At 40.8% G+C, this 21195-nt stretch overlaps 1 long non-coding RNA gene across 3 annotated transcripts in view; it reads right to left on the bottom strand.

The window, feature by feature from the left end:
* Positions 1-4712: 4712 nt before the first annotated feature.
* LOC138747859 (uncharacterized) overlaps positions 4713-21195 on the bottom strand; it is a 33336-nt gene continuing 16853 nt past the window's right edge. The window contains exon 5 of one of the 3 annotated variants that reach the window (XR_011347695.1): positions 4713-5178. This is a non-coding gene — a long non-coding RNA (uncharacterized lncRNA). Of the gene's footprint in view, positions 5179-7532; positions 7851-19514; positions 20237-21195 lie in introns of those variants that run through there. The other 2 variants (XR_011347693.1, XR_011347694.1) reach the window with 2 other exon arrangements.

Below are 21195 nucleotides of genomic sequence, written 5' to 3' on the forward strand. Positions count from 1 at the left end.
GTGTCGCCGGGGTTGCACAGTTGTCTGTGGATCTTCTGTGCATACCCCCACGTTGCCTTCCAGTTTGCATGGGAGAGTGCAGGCCTGGATGATCTTAGTGCCATCCTATACCCTGTCCTGAAGGCAGCATTCTCTGCATCCAACAATTCTTCTTTGGCTTGGCTTCGCGGACAAAGATTTATGGAGGGGGTAAAAGTTCACGTCAGCTGCAGGCTCGTTTGTGGCTGACAAGTCCGATGCGGGACAGGCAGACACGGTGGCATCCAACAATAGCTTCTGGTTAAATGGTTGTGAAGCATTTGATCTCAGTGACATCCTCATTGCACTTGTTGGTTTTAGCTGAGCATGTAGCCTTCATTAAGTTTAAGTTCAGATTTATTGTTAAAGTACATACATGACATCACATACAACCCTGAGATTCTTTATTTCTGACCACTTTATTCTTACCTCCCAAAATACGCTCCAAAGTTCTCATCCATTTGGTTCATCTTTGCATCAGAATATCGTGCTATTTGTTGAACAAATCTCTATTACCTGGTCAAATGTCCGTTCTCTTTTTTTGCCTGAAGAACATTTCACTCACGTGAAATAGCTCTTCACTAGTTTGATTCTAAGATTGCTCCTCATTTGGCCTTTTCTGTCTCTATCCCTGTATAAACGTCCAATATTTTCTGATTCTTGATATCTTCTCATTATATTAACCGATAAAATTTATGATGAATGGCTCTCAATCTTTAATGGGCAAAAGAATAAAACTCCAAGCAGAATATGACCCTTGCAGGGCACAGTTTCAGTACAGGCCAATATTTGACATTTTGTTTGTGTCTGTTGAAACAATATCTAGCCACACTAATCATTATGTCGACGATGAACTTTTAGAGCTAAATTTGTTTTACTCCCATTTTACATTTGTGGATTATGCAACTTGCTCATTTTTCACAAGACATGAGACTTGAATATGAATGAATTATTAGAATTAGATGACAAATTAAGAAATTAAATTAATTGCTTCACATAATCTCACCAGGCAGCCCTGTAATCCAGGAGATTAATGCCCAAAAGTTATTGAGCTAAAATCACAGGTAGGATCATTCAGTAATTGGTCAGTTTTCACTCCTCTTGCTTCCTGTAGATGTTTAGACATTTTTTAGTCTCACGGAAAGTTTTTCAATCTTTAGCTGGGTAGACAAAGGGGAGGTGACAGTTCATCTATCCTGTATATAATGTTGAGAAGGAAAAATGAAGCAAAAAGTGATCAAATCGAGGGAGTGTGAAATGTTTTTGTGAAACTTTATGAGCAACTAAATCAAATGTGCTGACAGTAAATACAACGTTTCTATGCAAGAGAATATATTTTGAAAAGTGATTCACCAAAACTTTATACGTTATTAATCTAGGGAAATCTCATATGAAAAGCACTTCATCATGTTAGTGGCTAATAATTTCTTAGTGATATATTGCTCTATCCTACCCAAGGTGAAGTCAAACACAACCTTACTGAACAATATATCTGCTTCAATGATTCAAACTCCTGCCTGTTCCAAGTTATGTTTGATATGGTGAGGTTCTGTACCCAATGTTCAAGGCCAGTGGATGCTTGTCATAATTTGTCAGAGGTGCAAGCCGAAAACCTCATAGACCACACCTGTTAAATTACATTATTGTCTGAGTGAAGAACTGAAAAGACATGGCATCATCCATGCCAAAACAGATACTGATAACTGCTGGGCTATTATCTTGATCAGCTTGGCCCCTAAAATATCAATAGAACCTCTGAAGGTACTTTTTCCTCAGATAACACCTCCCAAACAACCTGTCAACATGGAACAGGAGCCACAGAGTGTCCATTGGGCATAATAGGAACCTATGATTCATGACCAATCCAGGACTGATTTCATGAGAATGATCTGGAGGTAATCAACCACAAACGTAGGGTATTCCACCGGGGGAAAGAAACAGGTACCTACAGGCAGAGGTTCTGTAGGAAAACCCTTGACCTGAAGACCAAACGTCGAGTGAAAAGAAGGCAGGAGACTCAGCAGCGCCGACAGTGACGAGATGGGTCCATTCTGCAACAGTTCTAAGGGCCATCTGCCCCCCAAGTCCCAGTCTACTCAGAACCAAGAACCAAGACAAAATTAACAACAAGAGAAAGACAGTTAACAATTGCTGAAAGGAATACTCAGGAGGCCTCCTCACCCTTCATTCCAAACCACCCCACAGCAGCCAGTGTTATCTCCACTCCTGACTGATGTGAGATTGAAATACATCCAACCAAAAAGACAAGCACCTCAGGAACAGTTCTGAAATGTGGTCACTAAGAGCTTTAGGCAGAAGTCCCCAATCGAATGATCAATGTCTGGGGAGAGAAGAATGTTCCAGAGGAATCCTTGACCATCTCAGCAAAGGGAACACATCTCATTCCCCAGAGGAAGTCATTAACAGCCTCTTCCTGGTCACCTGGGAGTTGCTCCCTGATCAAGGATGGATTCAGTCCATCTAGGCGAAGTACATGATCAACAACCCCAAGAGAAATGCAGGGAGCAGCACCATCCACCACATGAGATATTTCAACCACACAAAAACATTGGACAGGAAGAGATTGTGGAGTTGATTCAGCAGCTACAGTAATTTACCTCCATCTTACTTTGGCATCATGATGTTATGCAAGATATGATTCTAATGCAATCTACCTCAGTGAATCAGTGTCAAACAAACTGGGTCTTTGCCCCAACATTTCTTTCAATCTTTTTCCACTGTACCCCACCTCCAACAAACTTCCTTTGGGACCAGAAATATTGTTAATTCACGGGAAACTTCAACCTGCAGTGACTATACTGCACAGCCAAGGTCAGTCAAAACTTATATTGACAATCATTTTATTTGCAAACGTATAGAGGCCAAAATCCAAGCCATTGTCAACTTTACATACAAAGTCAAGCGAGAACGTTTAACATCTGCAAGATAAAAATGCTCCACCAACCTATCCCCGCTTGTAAAACACTGGAATTTGAAGGTCATACCTGGCACAAAACAAACTAACCGATGGCAGTTTCCCAGTCTTTCTACATGCTTGCAATGCCTAGACACCTACAGCGGGCACCTCAGGTTCTGGAAAGATATCACCAATGATGTTCCATCAAAATCCTTAAAATTCACAGGAAGGATCAATAAAATGACATCAGCCTCCTTACCCAGTCCATTGTCCTCAGCACTGAGGCCCCAATGACGTAGTCACCATCCTTGGTCAGGTCACATTACAGGCCCTGCACTTGATTCCCAAATCAGATGTACTAGTCTGTGCTCTGTCACAGGATGAGAGGAAAAGATTGAATGAAGTAACATCCTAGAAATCCTTGGCCACAGCCTCACAAAGTGGAGAAGAAACATTTGAGATGACCTTGAGAATTTGGAGTCCATGCATTTCAAACACACAGAAACTCCTGCAAACAACCCTACTGCCTGTCCCATCCATGGAAGAGAATGTGGTTCTTACTTCGGACATCAGTTTTCTCAGAACCCACAGGGCCAGAGTAGAAGCAATCCTGAGGAATTGGCCAGGCAGGACTCGAGACCCAAGGGCAGGAATTTATTGGTTTGTGACGTGGACGATATTAACATGATCAACATTTTTTCTCCAGCCTTAGTCATTCCACAGACCATTTTGAAGGACAATCATGTCTCAGATTTGTGGATATGGATCTGCACATTGCCCAACCTGGGTGAAGATTCAGATTTGCTTCTCCAGGCAGTTACTGGAGATCCTGGTTGTGCCATGTTCCATATGGAGAGTCACATGACTCTCACCTGCCAGTCTAAGTCTTGCCCTCCCTCATGAGAGCACACACCTTACAATTGCCTCTCAATCACCTTGCCTATAGTGAGCATCCCTGAGCCGGCTCCTCCAGCCAGCTGTTGTATAAATCCCACCACTTGGAGTAGCTCTTTCTCTTTTCCCCCCAGAAATGAACCCTAGCTCCACTCCAGGTGGAAAGTTGCGGGCAACCTGTGAGATGTGAGCCATTCAAAGATGGGAAGGGTGGTTAAGAAAGACTGTTGTAACCAATCCATTAGATCCGTGATCAATCAGAGTGTCATGCCTGCGGATTAGCAAGTGGGCGTGGGTACTGGTTATACCAACTTTTCACATTATTCATGGGAATTGTGGGTTGTAGTGAGCATTGGTTGTTTAGTTCCATCCCATGTATGTGAACCATGTGGGATCTGTTTGTTTGTGTGATCCCTGTTGCAACATCCCCTGCATGTTAACAAAGATCCTTACAATTCGATAGAAGCCTAGGCATGCTAGCTTGCTCGCTTATCTTTCTTACTGTGCTGGGAATAGGTGCTTGGGTAAGCAGTTTTTGGGTAATAAAAGCCATGGTCCCGCTGCTGAAGTTTGAGACTCTCCGAGAGGTGGCAACATCTCTCAGCTGCGTTCAGATTAATCACTTCTTGGACCATCTGAACTTGTTCTCACCATCACACCATGCCACGTGAAAGGATGTAGAAAGACTTAATAATTTGGACTACAGGATACTTGAAAGAAATCATGTCATGATTGTCTCATTGATAGAACTTGAATATTTCCTGTGTGTATTTTCAAGAGAGATTATGTTTTACTTGGGATCCACATTCAATATTCTGAAAAAGTATTTATTCTTTCCCCCTTATTTCTTTTCCACCCGTTATCCCGTTCCTCCTGTGTGCAATGAAACTTGTGAATGTCTCAATCAGTGATGGCAGCGTCTAGTTCCCATTCTTCATAATTAACGTGTTGTGACCATGGGAAACATGATTAGTGAGATGAACGCTCTCAGTGATGTGTTATGCTCATTCGCCCGGTATTATCGTGGCCTCAGCTCGAGCATGACCTCTCCCATAGATTGACCAAGATGACACAGTAGGCTGAGAATCAGAATGCAGCCAACAAAAGAATCAAACGCTCCCCTTAAAGATAGAAGGTGGCGCTTCACCTGTTCTTCCTACTATCTTTTCAGATTCGAGAGCAAAGATGGCTCATTGCCTGCTTTAGAGTCATTGTTGTACGCACATTGAGGTTGATTGATGGCTTGCTCTTTCCACAAGGGTCATTTGCACCTGTTTTCGTGAGGTGTGCTCTCAGCATATCTTGCAGTGTTGCTTCCACCCATTACGGGATCACTCAGATTGGGTGACCTGAAGATAGAAGGAGAATTTTGGTAAAGAACCTATTAAGATTTCCTATCTCCTGACTTACCTGAGTTGGCAACATTAGAGTCCAGATAAGAGAGATGTGTGTCAAAGTGGGTAGTGTCAATTACCAAGCAAAGGTTAGAGATTATCTCTAGTTTAAATACTGGACAGGCAATTAAGTGATAATCTCAATGGGGCTGCTAAGCAAGGAATAAAACTATGGAAGCATGGGAGGTATCCTGGGTAAACTTGTACCTCTCACTTTGTTCGTTTTAGATTGGTCACAGTGTTTGAACTACCGAAAAAAAATAGACACACACACCAAGAGCACTTCAGTTTATGCAAATCTTTATTACAAATTCTAAAGCTGATATCGAACTACAATATGCAAGCCCTTCCCAATTATACTTATCAACGCCTGGACTGGTCCCAACTGCCGAAGCGGGGCAACGACCGCACACTTGTAGTAGATTGTCGGGGCGCCGGTAGCAGCTTCTCCACCTCCCCCGACCGGGATGTTAGCTAGACTCTAGAAGTTCTTCTTGCTGAGAGATGTTGCCACCTCTCAGAGAGTCTCAAACTTCAGCAGCGGGACCATGGCTTTTATTACCCAAAAACTGCTTACCCAAGCACCTATTCCCAGCACAGTAAGAAAGATAAGTGAGCAAGCTAGCATGCCTAGGCTTCTATCGAATTGTAATTTTCAGCTTATCACTTTGAATACAATGGTTTATTTTGCATCAAGGTTAGGCCTCTGACAGTCTGTGACCAAAACAAGCAGGAAGATTAAATGTTCTTGGTACACAGATGTCCTTTCGTCAGATAACTGCATCTCTGGCCCCTCAGTGGAATTTAGCTTATGTCTGCTGATTCTAAAAAAACAAGCAGGTTCTCAGCCTTGTAGAAGCAAAGGCTGCAAAAGTAAAAAACACGGTTTAAATCTTCCATTACAGGAGGTAATACAAGCTCAGTGATGAAGGAGTGAAATTGGAACCTCAAGACAGTACAATGCTTCTTCACCAAAGCTCGATTTTTAAGTAAAAGATGTTTCTGAAAACCCTGACTCAAAGGTCAAGTAAGAATGAGTCTCAACAAAACCCTACATAGTTCTTGTGTTACCATGTAAACTAAGACAAAGGGGGCGAAAAAATTCAAGAGGAGAAAGTGTCTGAGAGATTAGAAATGATGAGAAGGCTGCGTGGCAATATTAAAAACATGCCAAAGTCTGTCAAAGCTTAGTTAAAGCTTCTGCACAGATTTCTGTTAATGAAAAGTGGGCAAAATTAGAAATACAAATTCCCCAAGCAGTATAAAAGCTTTCTACAGAGCGAAGCAAGGAAATATTGTATCATGTGCAAAAATAAAAATAGGATTTTGTCCAACTCAATATCTTCATTTTATAATTTAACCTCTAGATTCGTCACGTGAGCCATTCTCACTGAGGAAGAGGATGGATTTGTGATGTTCTAGTTTGAACGACATTCCCAGTGTTGCTTGTTATTAAAGGTCCAACTTGATATTTAATTATAAAAGCAGAATGCATTATGATGAGCTGGGTATGCTATAATCATAATCTGATTAATGTTGTTTGGAAAATGGTCCAACTGGAATGTAGCTGATAAATATTGAAGAAGTTATGCAATAAGATATTTGCATTTAAAGGAATGAATCTGACCTCTAGAATGAAGTTGGAATAACCCAATGTGTTAATTCACCAAAAGATAACAGCTAACAGTGTGAATAGTCAAACCAAAATTATTATTTTCAATGTACATATAGTAAAATAAGTTCCAGAAATGTATGTTCATCAATTTTGTTCTTTTCAATCTGCAAACTGTCAAATAAGAGCAATGTAACATTTCATTTTTGTTTTTTGTTAAAGATTTGCACCATTTTCAGTGAGCAATATAATTTTCCAAGTCACTGCATCAACATTAGGTTCAAGCATTACATTCACTTAACTTTTCAAGATTACTGCACCCTGTTTTCATTTCTATGGTGGTACCAGAAAAAACCTCTCTCTTTTCAATAGTTACACTTCAGGATTTGATTCATGGAGATGGAGAGCAGTTCAATCGTTTTGACCAGTGTGATTGTACAGATTCTATCACCAATGTGTATATGTAGGATGACTGTGATTGGCTGAGAGCGTAGCCACGGTCTTAAAGGGTTGCTCCTAGCCAGACCAGGTCATTCTGGACTGGTCAACCTACATGTGGTACGCGCCAGTCTTCTAGTTAATAAAAGCCTTGGTTTGGATCAACTAGCTTTTGATTCTTTCGACGCGCTCTACAACCAGCTCTTTATTTTGTGAAATGAAATGAACTGATGACTCGGCCATTGATATTTGCCTTGGGTTTAATCAGACGGAAATGGAATTAGAGTCATCGAAAGTGAGATTAGAACAGACAGTTCAAGTTGAAAAGCTTGCATTGATAGAGGCATCTTGGGAGGCGCACTACATATTCCATGATTCTAATTATATTCATCTTCATTCCTGAAGCAGTTCTTTAACCAAAAGAATCCCTTGTTTTGCATAACAGTTAATTCAATATTGTTACATTTCTTCTCAACTGCACATTAGCCTGTCATTTTAATTCACTACTGAGAACTTCCGTTGACTTTGCTTTCCCACATGATTTATTGGTTACATCTGTAGCAGAATATCTGAAAAACTGAAATAAAGATAAGAGAGATTGAAAATATATGAAGATAAATATACAATTATTCTTTACTTCAGCTTGTCCTTAGTTGGCAGCAGAAGGCAAGGTTGATGCATCATAGATTTAGAAGGACCAAAACAAAATACATAGCAGAGAAGAAGGCCATATAACCTAATGAATTAAAAACAGAGGTCCAAAGCATTGGTCACTAATGAGTGCTGACTTCCATGGATTTTCGTACACAATGCAAGACTGTAGATCTTTAATCTGACTTTAACATAATAACCATTATTGCAACAATTATTACAGCGCCAGTGACCCGAGTTCCAATCAGGTGCTATGGGTAAGAAGTTTGTACCTTCTCCCTGTGTTTGTGTGGGTCTTCCTCACGTGTTCCAGTTTCCTCCCACCCTCCAAAATATCTGGGGTTGTAGGTTATTTTGGATGTAATTGGGTCCACACAGGCCTAAATGGCTGGAATCAGGTTCTACCTTACGGTAAATAAAATAACAGACCTGTAACTTATACTAGATAATCAACTAGATTATTAGTTATATTTAAAGTGAAGGTAAAAATATCAAGAAATCAAATGCTATGGGGATCCAGCACAAAGGAACGATGGTGGGACATACACGAGGGACCAGGTGATCCACTCCAGCTCCTGTATTCACGAGCGAGCAACACGAGTTCAACTTCGAGAACCCATCTGTTATTCGGAAGATAAATCCTATCCCTGCTCCTAACATTCTTATTTACAGGAATAATTAATTATCCGTTGGAAACCATTGTAGTGACAGAGGTGTTGAGGGAGTGCTGCGTCCGCACCTAATCTTCAGCAGCACTTTAAACAATGAGTGACATAGAGACCTCACAGTTGAAACAAAAAGTGGAACAGAGAAATTGCAGATGCTGGAATCTTGAGCAAACAAGTAGCTGGAGTCAGGCAATGCTTGAGGATAGTCAATATTTCAGGTCAGGATCGATAATTGAAACTTTATCAAGACCCAAAATCATCTGAAGGACAAAACATGTGAAGGAGATGGAGAGTGTGGCTCTGAGGGCAACCGCGCCCCCCCCCCCCAACTGATCTATTCCTTTCAATAATTTTATCAGTAATATTCCTGAATTGGCAGCATATGCAACTTTTATGGAAAGAATCTCCCTTTCATTGAACTGAGAGCAGATGACAGATATGAAGAAGTGATTGTGATTTTGCAATGGTACAGGAATCACCAGCGTCGCTGATATTGTGGATGCCATGAGAGTTAGAGGTACACAATAACAATGAGTGTCAACACCCACTATTTCTGCTTCCTCCATCCTTTCAGATAGTGAGTTCAATATTCCATAAAGTGTTTGTGGAACAATCTTTCCTTCCTCTCATCAATCCATCGATTAATTTTAATACCTGCGCTAATTTTCACATTAATTTTGCTGGCTTCCATCAACCCTCTCGTAAAATTATAGCCCTTTGATTAAATTCCCTCTTATTCGCCTTTGTTCCAAATCAAGAAGAGCCGGGCTCCCCTGTCTCTCTTGCCCTGTCAACATCTTTTTTAGTCTCATTTGTCATTTTTGTGCCTTTTACCAAGTTCAGTGATTCCACAACTTGGAATGTTCTTCATTCTGTCAGTTTGGACAACATCAGCAACCTCTTTAATTTGGTCCCCTACATTTAAATCTAATGCATTCATCCAAGCCTCAAAAAGCAATGGGCTTCAAACTGAAGACACACAGGAGACTACAGATGCAGGAATCAAACTGAGCCTTGAGGAACCTTTCCACATACTGCCCTCCAGCCACCAACTTTCATGTCAATCATTTGTTTTCTCCTCCAGTGCTAATTAATAATCCAATTTGCGACCTTCCCTTGAATCAAGACTTCTACAGTTTAGGTCAAGACTGATTTTCTCTGGTGCCGAGTACCATTTTGCTTATTGCTTTCCACTGCAGCTCAAACAAATCAATTGTAACATGAAAGCTATCTTAAATTACATATTTTCAAAATTAGACCATGAAATAACAGATAGTCACAATTATTTTGTATCCATTCAACTACATAGCATTAGCCTGTCTTGATAGCGTTAGCAACATGTTACACAAAGGAGCTTCATTTCCACTTAATGGCCATATAATTTCACCTTGATACAAACATTCCAATTAATCCATCCATTGACCTGCCCCATCTTCTCCATGCATTAAACTGACTTGCTTTCTCATTTCTGACGAAGGGACCTTGACTTGCGATATTCAGTTTCTCTTTCAACTGACGCAACTTGACCTGCTACATCTTTCAGCATGCTCTGTTTTATTATTAACCTACCATCATTTGCAAACCATTACAGGTTATGTCAATTAAATCAGAACTCTATACCGTTGAAACTACTTTTGTTTCGAAACAAGTCAAAATATAACAAGGAGAACAATTCAGTTGTTAGGTTCACTGCTTAAGTGAAACCCACTGGAGAATTCCCTTGATGATATATAATCAGAGCAAAAGAGAACAACACCACAACCTTAAAGCTAGATGCGAGAGAAGATGAAGAGAATATATTTGCAAGATACACAATTGAAAACTTCCATCAATTTTAGATACACGTGAAACCTTTGACACAAGGCAAACCTCAGTAAGTTACTTTCTGAAAAGTAACAGGATCAGAGAATTCTTTGGACTTGATACAAATTCAAGTGTCTTGTGATTATAACACACGCAAAGCAAGGTTTCTTCCTTGTCGCCATTTTCACTTCACTCTGTCTCATTGCAGTATGAAGCCTCATTAAGTTTCATTATCAGCAGGGATCTGCAAAGACAGCTGCTATTTCCACAGAACAATTCAATTTAATGACAGAAAATAATATAAGACAATGCAATAATTTTTTTTAAATATAAATTTAGAAGTCTTTAGCTGAGATTAAACTGTTCAATTGATCAATTAATGTATTTACATTTAAATTATCTAATTTTCTGTCCAATTTATTCACATTTATCTATTTTTTATGGAGCTACATTACAATTTCTCATTTTCAATTATTATTAAATTATTAATTCCATTTCTAATTTAAAACAATGATATAGCATTTTGGAATGTTTAAATATAAAAGTTAACACTGAAAGATTTTCAATTTTAATTCACAACTGACGACTTTCTAAAAAAAAATCAATTTAATTTGCGGTGAGAATTTTAACCAGGAAACCAAACCTTCTGATTATCTATTGTAATATGATCTCTGAATTATTTGCTTCTAATTATTGATAATTGGAAACCCTTGATTGCTTTCTATTCAACAACTATTTGTGAAAGTATGTCAATTTGTCTTTTTAATTACTCAATCAACAACAGAAAGACTAAAAATATGCACTTTTTAAAAGAGTAAAATAGTAAATCATTTGCTGCCAAATTGCATGAAACGTTCATTCTGTCTTAATTGCTTTGTACTAATAATAATTATAATGGCAAACACTAACATTTGCTATTGATGCTTTAATCATAGATATTAAATCACAAAATGGGAACAGATAATGCAAATATCAGTGAGAGTTAATAGCTATAAAGTTAAATCTATAAAATACAATTCATCTCTTCAACTTTAAATTTTTTTTTCTTATTTATTGAAGATGATATGCACATTGGGCATGCAGACTACGGAAAACATACAAACAGAACGACGGAAGGAACTCAAACAATTAATGCTATTAGGGTTCTCTTCAAGGAACATAATCTTATTAGTTAAGATTTCAATGGCTACTGAATGAAATAGACTCGAACAATAAGATTCATCAAACGTAATTGATTATTTACAAATACCATCAGTGACTTAAACAGAATAAATTGCAAAATAGTTATTTAAGACTTTAGGTGAGTGGCTCAATTTCCCACATCAAGGACTACACCAGGCCTGCAGATGATGTTACTGGCACAAAACAGTGGAAATGGTCCTCCTGGTAAATTACAGTGAAGTCTTATCTCATGGCAGTTGATTAGAAAAGTTGAACATAACATTGTTAAGTTCAACAACCCTCTTTGCAACTGGATTCTGGATTTCTCGCCTGAAAGACCACAGTCATTCTGAGTTGGTAGCAAAATCGTGGATGTCCCATCTTGCTGAGCAGTGGCGCATCTCAGGACTGTGTCCTCAGCCCGCTTCTGTTCACACTGCTGACCCACGACTGCATGGCCAGATTCAGTTCAGACAGAAACATCTAGTTTGCAGATGATACAACAGGAGTTGGCATCATCAGCCACAATGATGGATTGATTTACAGACAGGAGGTTGAGCGGCTCATAAAATAGTGTGAGAACAACACTATGAACAAGACAAAGGGGATGATGCGGACATCAGGAGGATGAAGGTCGACCACTCTCCGCTACACATCAATACTTCCTTTGTGGAGAGCACAAATTTCCTTGATGCGCACATAAAGGACAACCTATCCTGGACCTGCAACATCTCCTCAGTATTCAGGAAGGTGCATTAGCATATCCACTCCCAGAGGAGATTCAGGAGGACAAGGATGCAGGAGCCCATTTTGACAGGAGCACATTTGCTGCCTCATTATGGGCAATAGTAGCTGCAAAACATCAATACAAGGATCAACAAAATGACTATGAAGATCACTGGGGTATCCCCTTACTCTATGGATGACATTTACCGAGAGTATTGTTTAAATAGGGCCCATCCCACGCACAGTATCTTTAACCCATGACAATTAAGGAGGTGGTACAGGAGCATCAAAATCAGGACTGCCAGGTTGGGGAATAGCTTCTTCCTGCAGGCTGTGAGATTAATGATCCGTATGCTGTAACAAAGTAGATCATCCCAAAATGTTTATACTGCTACGAGTCCAAAGGACCCCAAAACCCAGCAGCAATAGTTCACCAATACAAATGGTTCTTTAAACAAAAGTGGTTTTAATTAAACATAAAAAAAAACAGGATCAAACTTTAACTTAATACTATTAACTTAACCTCCTTCTAATTCTAAGCACGCGTGTATGTAATGTGTATAAGCTCAGGAAAGTTCTTTGATTCATTTCTCCAAGTTCACCAGAATCAGGCAATTCTTATACTGCACAGATTTTTAACATTTATGAATTTTCACCAAGCTCTGGTGCTTAAAGTTAAATGATTACCACTCAGCAAGGTTCTCGTTGGTTTCAGAGAAAGATTTGTTGCTTGTTGGACAACAAACTGATTTACTTCCATCAGTCACTTCAGTGTCTTGCCCCATCAGGGTTTTCCAAATGATAACCTCTTCTTCCAGGTCACCACAGAGTTCCTCTTGTTTCCCTTATTTCAGGAGATACACACTAGCCAGCCATTTCCGCTTGTAAGGACCACAAGGGTTTTCAACAGGCTGAACTCAGAACTCACAACCCGTCTTCCAAAATGGGGTCTTCAACAGGCTGCCAGCTTCCCAAAGCCACAGCAGAATGAGTTCTCTCTCTCCGAGAGAAAGCCTGTTTAGTCTTGACCCCTCTTAAGGCTCCAGACCCAGTCTTTGAAAGATCTTATCAGCACTTGAACCCAGACTTCGCCATTTGCACCTTCTTCTGAAAATTCTTTAGCGAAGTATTTCCAAAATAGTTCTATTGTCTTTGCAAAGGTACTCGGTGCCTCAATGTCTCACTTTCAGCAAAGCTCTTGCATTTTAAATGAGATCTCTTTTGTGAAGTGTTACTCTGTTTGTGAAGCGAACTACGCTCTAAACCCCCACAATCTCTTTTTAAAACATATTTATATAATATAAAATATAATATAACCTATCACAATACATTTTGAATATTTTAATTTTTCCAAAACTCATATAGAACATCATTACATACATCATATAAATAGTATTTTAAAATTACAGAATCTCATATGATTGCCCAAATCTCACCCACCTTCCCCACCCCACAACTGCTAACATTTAAAAAAAACAATTGTCCAAAAAATAAGGGGTGTTTGAGCTGCTTTCATTGATTAGTCCATATCTCGATCTTCAGTAGTTCAACGCTATTAACCTAACTATATTATTTAAACCTTTTCGGGGAAGTTAATTATATCCTTAAGCCAGAATGATTCAAATAAGGTTGCCATATTTTAACCAAAAATGTCATATGTCTTTCTAAGATTATAAGTTCTCTTTTCCAGGGGGGCACAACTTTGCATTTCCATATTCCAGTGAGTAATAAGTAGGGGGGAGTCGGACTTTGAGGTATCAGCTGTACATCTCCTGGCTACTGTTAGTGCAATCCTCATGAACCGCATTTGATATTTTGATTGCTTTGTGCCGATAACCATAAGATTGTGCAATAAATAGTTCTGTTTCCAATGGAAAATCCACTTCTAGAATTTATGTCAACATTTCTGCCAAGTCACACCAAAAGGATCTTACCTTCACACATAGCCAGGTTGAATGTATACCAGAATTTCAGATTTTAAAAGTGTAATTTTTGCAGTGTAAGGTATAATTGGTGCATAAAATTGTATCTGACATAAATGAATGATGTTCTATTATCAGAGCACAATTTTGACCAATATTGCTCTTGAATCCTTTCCCCCAAGTCCATCTCCCCCTTTTCCCTCGATTTGTTCAATCCTGGTTTCGGGTGATTGCTCTGCAATAGGAAATGCATCTTAGATATAAATTTACTTGTGATCTCCTTTCGAAGGGGCTCCAGGACAGTACACATCAGCAGGGTCATGGTTGGTCCTAAACTACACATTGGCAGGATCATGGTTGGTCCTAAACTACACATCGGCAGGGTCATGGTTGGTCCTAAACTACACATCGGCAGGGTCATGGTTGGTCCTAAACTACACATCGGCAGGGTCATGGTTGGTCCTAAACTACACATTGGCAGGATCATGGTTGGTCCTAAACTACACATCGGCAGCATCATGGTTGGTCCTAAACTACACATCGGCAGGATCATGGTTGGTCCTAAACTACACATCGGCAGGATCATGGTTGGTCCTAAACTACACATCGGCAGGATCATGGTTGGTCCTAAACTACACATCGGCAGGATCATGGTTGGTCCTAAACTACACATCGGCAGGATCATGGTTGGTCCTAAACTACACATCGGCAGGATCATGGTTGGTCCTAAACTACACATTGGCAGGGTCATGGCTGGTCCTAAACTAGCACTTGAAAAAGATCTTAATTGAAGATAGCAGAAGAAAGTTCTATTTGAAAAATCAGATCTATTTTTTAGCTGTTCAAATGTCGTAAATTAGCCTTGTTCATAACAATCCTCAATACATTTGATCTCTTTACAGTGCCAAGTGTCCAGGATTTTATTTCTAATGTCATTGGATTTTACTCATTTTGATACAAGGGTGTTTTTGAAGATGACCCCACTTTTAGACCTATACATTTATTAATTTGTTGCCATATCCAAATTATGTTTTTGAATGGGATTATTTGACACACATATATGTATAAATATTTTGGGATTATAGATGTGATTATTATGTGCTGTGTATAGAATATGTATGTGTGTACACTGTGGCCTGGAGAAATGCTGTTTTGTCTGGTTGTATATGAACTTGAACTCGCAAATGTAACAACTGATTTCCAGACACCAGTTCCCAAAAATGTCAGTGAGACAAGAGTAACTACACTGGGCAAACAATAAACATTGGCGAGGAGATCTTAATGGCTTTCTTCTGATAGAATCTCTTACATCTCCTGGGAGAAAAGACAAGACCTCAGATCAATATCTTACTGAAAGACAGCCAACTCCATCACTGCAGCACACCCTCAGTCTGCAATGTCTTAGTTATGTGTGTGTTTCAAATCACTGAAGTAGACCCTGGGACTTTTTGAGTGAGGATGACTTGTTTCCACTCTTCTTCAGGGTTTCAGAGTGGCTGAGGAACCCAGATGTGTGTTCTGGAATGGCTGAGGAACCCTGACGTGGGTTCCGGAGTGGCCGAGGACCCAGGTGCGGGTTCCGGAGCGGCTGAGGACCCAGGTGCAGGTTCCGGAGCTGCTGAGGACCCAGTTGCGGGTTCTGGAGTGGTTGAGGAACCTGATGGAGGGGGGGGGGGGGCTGTACAGATTCAACCCCAGCTGGGGAAATTGCTGTAAATGAATAGATTGTAATTGAACATCTCCACTGCTGTCTCCACATGCTCAGTGCTTACCATCATTTCTGGTGATTCTCTGCTACATACAACTGTCTTGCACCAAGGATTCCCAACAGATGATAAAATGTTGCATTTTTTTCCTCTGAGGAGATTGTTGAGAACATGTATGGAGTTCAGAACTGAGCTCAGAGAAGAGTGACCATTTCAAGCAGTGAAGCCCAGCTCACCAAAGCCGACCAGGTGGCAAAGCTCCAACACTGTGATGGTCCAGTCAAGCTGTGAATGCAGAAGGTATGAAGTGGGTGTTCTGGAGATTGAATCCTGTCCTCCGAATCAGTGGTCAGGGAACCAAATTCAAAGCCTGGGTGTATTTAAATGTAAACTTGTATTCAAGAAAGACACAAAAAAAATTAGAACTTGAGGTATCAAAGGTCTTCATGTTCTATCATTTCCCACCTCACCTCCCACAACCGCCTCTGCTCATCATCCAGTCCATCACTCTCCTTCCCTAGCCAATCCTACTGCACCTCCATCATCTTCAGCCTCCTTCACTAATCTTGGCCCTAATTCGCACACTTCAAGGAGGAATTGGAAAATAATGAACCAATTTTATTCTTAAATAAATTTCATTGTTATGATAGATATAGATGAAGAGATAATATTTATTAGTTATTCGTCGACTGAATGCAGTTCTTTTTAATTGAATGCATATTATAGCTTAATTTTCTTCATGAAGTATGTGTTCAACTGCAGCAAGCAAGAATTTCAGTGTATAATCAAATTGTAATGTTTTCTGTCAACTTTAATCAGTGCATAGAAATACGTACACGCACTTCATATTCACTGTTAACAAGTGACTTCACGACTTTTGTTTGTGTACAGCTCAGTGGGGGGATATTTTTGTTGCAGTACTGCTGGAAGAATTGCTGCTTTACTCCCACTCCCACCTGTAATCGTTGACAGAGGGTGTCCAGTTTACAGGCTAACCATAGTTAGCGCGAATGAATCTTCACCCAGTTTTCTAACTACAAAACGTGGTTAATGGCTTTAAAAGAAGAGAAGTTTATATTTTGAAAGGATCTTGTCAGAAAAAATCACAAGATGTGCCTTGAAGGGCGCACAAAATCAATTTTCTGCAGCATTAAGGGGTCGATGGAAATTACACCTTCCAGCAGTCTGTAAGATAAAGGACCAGACAAGATACATCAGAGAACAAATGAGGAGAATTTCTCTTAGTCAGTGATTTATTACAATTTTCCAAAGGCCTTTGATGTGGTTCGTGGCCAAAGTCTGAGGATATCAAAGGTAGGTTTAGGAAAACAACAGCACCTGGAGGCCAGAGTGTTGGAGATAGTTACTCAGAGAGATAGAAGGTGGAACGGGTCTTCCACAAGGGTCAAGAATCGAAATAGAGACCACACTTCCTCCTCATTGACATAAATAATCTGAGAATAATTTTTTAATTACATAATATAAATGTGAATAAATTGCAGAATACTTTCAAAAAAGCCAAATAAATTTCAATGCGCAGATCACACTACTTGTGCCAGTACTTGTGACAGGATTATTTGTATTTCCATAAAGATGGTGGAGCTGTTGCAGAGAGACCCAGTAGGAATGGAGAGCAGGTCATTACCCTTTCAACAGTCCTCCATGGGGTCTTACTGCCCAGTCATCCTTCCCAACAGCACTCCACAAGTTTAAACTACCTGTAGAACAGGCCCGGAAGTAGTTTTTACAACAAAGATCCTTGCAGGTCCACCCACAAGATTGTGGCATGCACATTCAGCGGTTCCGGTTCGGGGCAAGCAGCAGATCAGCACAAGGCACCAGAGAGGGAGGGCTCACCCATACTGAGAAGGAACAGCCTTGGGGAGGACCCCACATGGCAGGAAACTGCAGCAGTGGATCAGGTTCCAGATCCGGCTTCAGCAGTTGAAGCCCTTGCACCAGATCGCAGGCTGCAGTCAACCAGCTGTTGGGTCCAGGATTCATAAAGTTGCGATGGTGAGCAAACTCCCAAATTCTGACCGTGTCCTAATGCTTCAAGGTTCAGAACCACAGATCGAGTTGCAGTTTGGATGCCTTGGGCTTAGGTTCACTGCTGGACAAGACAGGAGACCTTATGGCTACAGCAGCAGAATTCATGGACGTTCAATGTCTCTGAAGGAATTCCCCTTTGCTTCTCTTACTTGTCTCAGTGAAGTTGTTGTCCTACAACTGCATTACAAATCTTTGATGATGACTTTAACCAGGCCTGCATCCAGAAAACCCTGCCCAAGTACGACCAGTATGTAAGCTGGTCCCAGCACACTCAAAGGCCTTCTGTTCTTTCCTGAGACCCCATTTTGGCAAGTTGGATCTCCTGGTTGTGCTCCTTCTAAAAAGAGAGGCTCCGGAGATCAGGACAGCAGGGTAATGGTCACAGGAGGCTGAAGAATGGTTACAGGACTTCCTCGAGTCAGTGGATTGGGTGGTGTTCAAGACTCAGCTGAGGATATGAAAGATTACACCAGGCTTCATCACAACAGCTGTGGATGAGTGTGTCCTCACCAAACCATTCAGGGCTTTCCCCAACTAGAAGCCCTGGATGAACAATGAAATCCAGAATCTGCTGAGAGCCAGATCACAGGGATTTAAGACTGGAGATCCAGATCCAGGTGGGCGGCGTGATTAGCACAATGCTTTTACAGCGCCAGCAATTGGGACCGTGGTTCGAATCCCCCCCCACTGTCTGCAAGGAATTTGTACGTTCTCCCCATGTTTGTGTGGGTTTTCCCGGGGCTTCAGTTTCCTCTCATTATTGAAAACGTACTGGGGTGTAGGTTAATTGGGTGCAAATTGGGCAGCACGGACATGTGAGCCAAAACGGCCTGTTACCGTGCTGCATGCATGTGTACATTTAAAATTTAAATTTAAATCAATACAGAAGGAGCAGGTATAACCTGCAAAAAGCTATCTCCCAGGTGGTGGAGATTCTGGATGAAAATGGAAACAACAAGGTTCACCAGGCAGTTGTGGCTGGGTTTAAATGCCAAAACAAACTCCGGTGAAGTAGCAGAAGGCAAAGTTTCACTCTTAGACGACCTTAATGGCTTCTATACCCAATTTGATGTCAGTAACAGTGAAAAACCGCCCCTCTGCAGCTGGTCACCATGCTGTTGACAGACTGCACGAATCGTGAAAACATCCGTTCACAAAATCTTGTTCCTCGTCAACTGCTTTATTAATCAAAACAACCATCTCAATCAACTTGAACACAAACATCTCTGTGACTCTTAAAATCTGGTCTGTTTATTCATCCTTCATTCCTACCATCATATTTGGTGGTACCACCACACACTTTCCTGCAGTGATTCCCTGTTGCAATGGGGGTGCCATGACACCACACAGTGATCTCCTCTTGACTAGGGACACTGGTCCTGCTGTGAATGTCAGGATGCCAACGAGAGCCAGCAGCAGAGGATACTTAGTTCCGATTTATTGTCAGGGTACATACATGACATCACATACGACCCTGAGATTCTTTTTCCTGAGGGTGAGGCAGAATTACCACAAAATGGTAGTGCAAAAAGAACTGTACTCAACGTACACATGTACAGGCCGTCCCGTTACTTAGGTTGATCTTCAACTCGAATTTGTAGTTAAGTCAGAACAACCACATACGGTCCTTATTTAGCAACAGTTAGTCACATGTTTATATAGTATTTATTTTACCTTTCTATGCATATAAAACACTCAAGAAACACTTCCAAAATCATTACAACCTCTATTTGTAGAATGTAGTTTACCCCTAACCCTCCATACAAACTGGCATTGTTCAGTGGTTTGGAAACTTGCTGATCTGCTGTTTTTAAAAAAATAGATTCCCATCAGTGTAAGGCAGCGTGATGTGGGATAGTGCAGGGGAGCCCGATCATGACGGGGCAGCAATAATTTTCAAAGCAGCCACTTAATTCTCCCTATTCCAACAACTATATTTCAAATATTTGAAACTAGAGTCTTGCAAATTTCAAACCATGTCAAAGCCCATGCTTTTCAAAACCATAAGGGCACTCCTGTAAACAGTACGGTAGAGGTGCAATGTTTGAATCCGTACTTTTCAATTTCGAATCTGTTCTTGCGATATGCGGTACGCTACTCTCTCGCAATGCTGGGCAATGTCAGCATCACACAGAGTACCATACAGCATATTCTCTTGCGATGCTGACTTAACCACGCTCGAACCGAAAGTTCACCGCATTCTACTTCCAGCCGCCTTGTCAGTTCATAAGTACGAGTTGTTCATAAATTGGACATTTTTAACCTGGGGACTGCCTGTAACAAATAAAGAAATTAAACAAACTGACTGTGCAATCAGAGAGAAAAATAATCAATAAAGTGCAAAAGTGAGAGTCCTTAAATGACTCTCTGATTGAGTTTGTTGTTGAAGAGTCTGATGGTGGAGGGGCAGCAGCTGTTCCTGAACCTGTAGGTGCGAGACTTCTGGCACCTATATCTCTTTCCTGATGACATCAATGAGAAAAGTGCTCGTTCTAGATCCTTGATGATTACTGCTGCTCTCTGACAGCAGTGTTCCTTGTAGATGTTCTCAATGATGGAGCAGCTGAGATCACTACCTTCTGCAGGGCTTTACGCCCGGGGATATTGGTGTCCCCGTGATGCAGCTGGTTAGCACACTTTCCACCGCACATGTATATAAATTTGCCAAGGTTTCTAAGGTTACAGTAAAACCTCTGCAAGCTCCTGAAGAATCCAGAGATTTTCTGGATGAGATCTGCTCACCTGGTCTTGGCCACAGGCTTTGGCTGATGCAGCAGCTTGGATAAGAACAGGCGGTGGAGGAGATGCCCTGGAGGGAGCAATCAGCAGAGATTGGTCCCTGTTCTGGATTGAAGGTGAGGGCCAGGATACAGAAAGGAACCGAAAGAGGGAAAGAGAAGCTTGACCAGCAAGGGCAAGACAGACAGAGGCAGTTAGCAGAAGGGGAATGAAAGTGGGGAGACAGAGGGAAAATGGGGCTGAAAAGAAGGAGAGGATCAGAATGAGTGGGGGAGGGAAAACAGATGAAAAGAGAATGGAAATCGGTAAGGTGTGCACAGAGTTGGGCATCAAAGAGCACATGTATGTGCTTAAAATGTGTTTTTGCAACTTGTTCTTGTACAACCTGCAGTTTGGCGAGTCTATGCATCACAGGCTGGTCACATCACCTTGGACCACACTCCCTTTGGACTGAGTGGGCTCACTCAAAACCTTGTAGTGGATGGTGTACAACA

This window comes from Narcine bancroftii, chromosome 13 (genome assembly GCF_036971445.1).
Source record: "Narcine bancroftii isolate sNarBan1 chromosome 13, sNarBan1.hap1, whole genome shotgun sequence".
NCBI lineage: Eukaryota > Metazoa > Chordata > Chondrichthyes > Torpediniformes > Narcinidae > Narcine > Narcine bancroftii.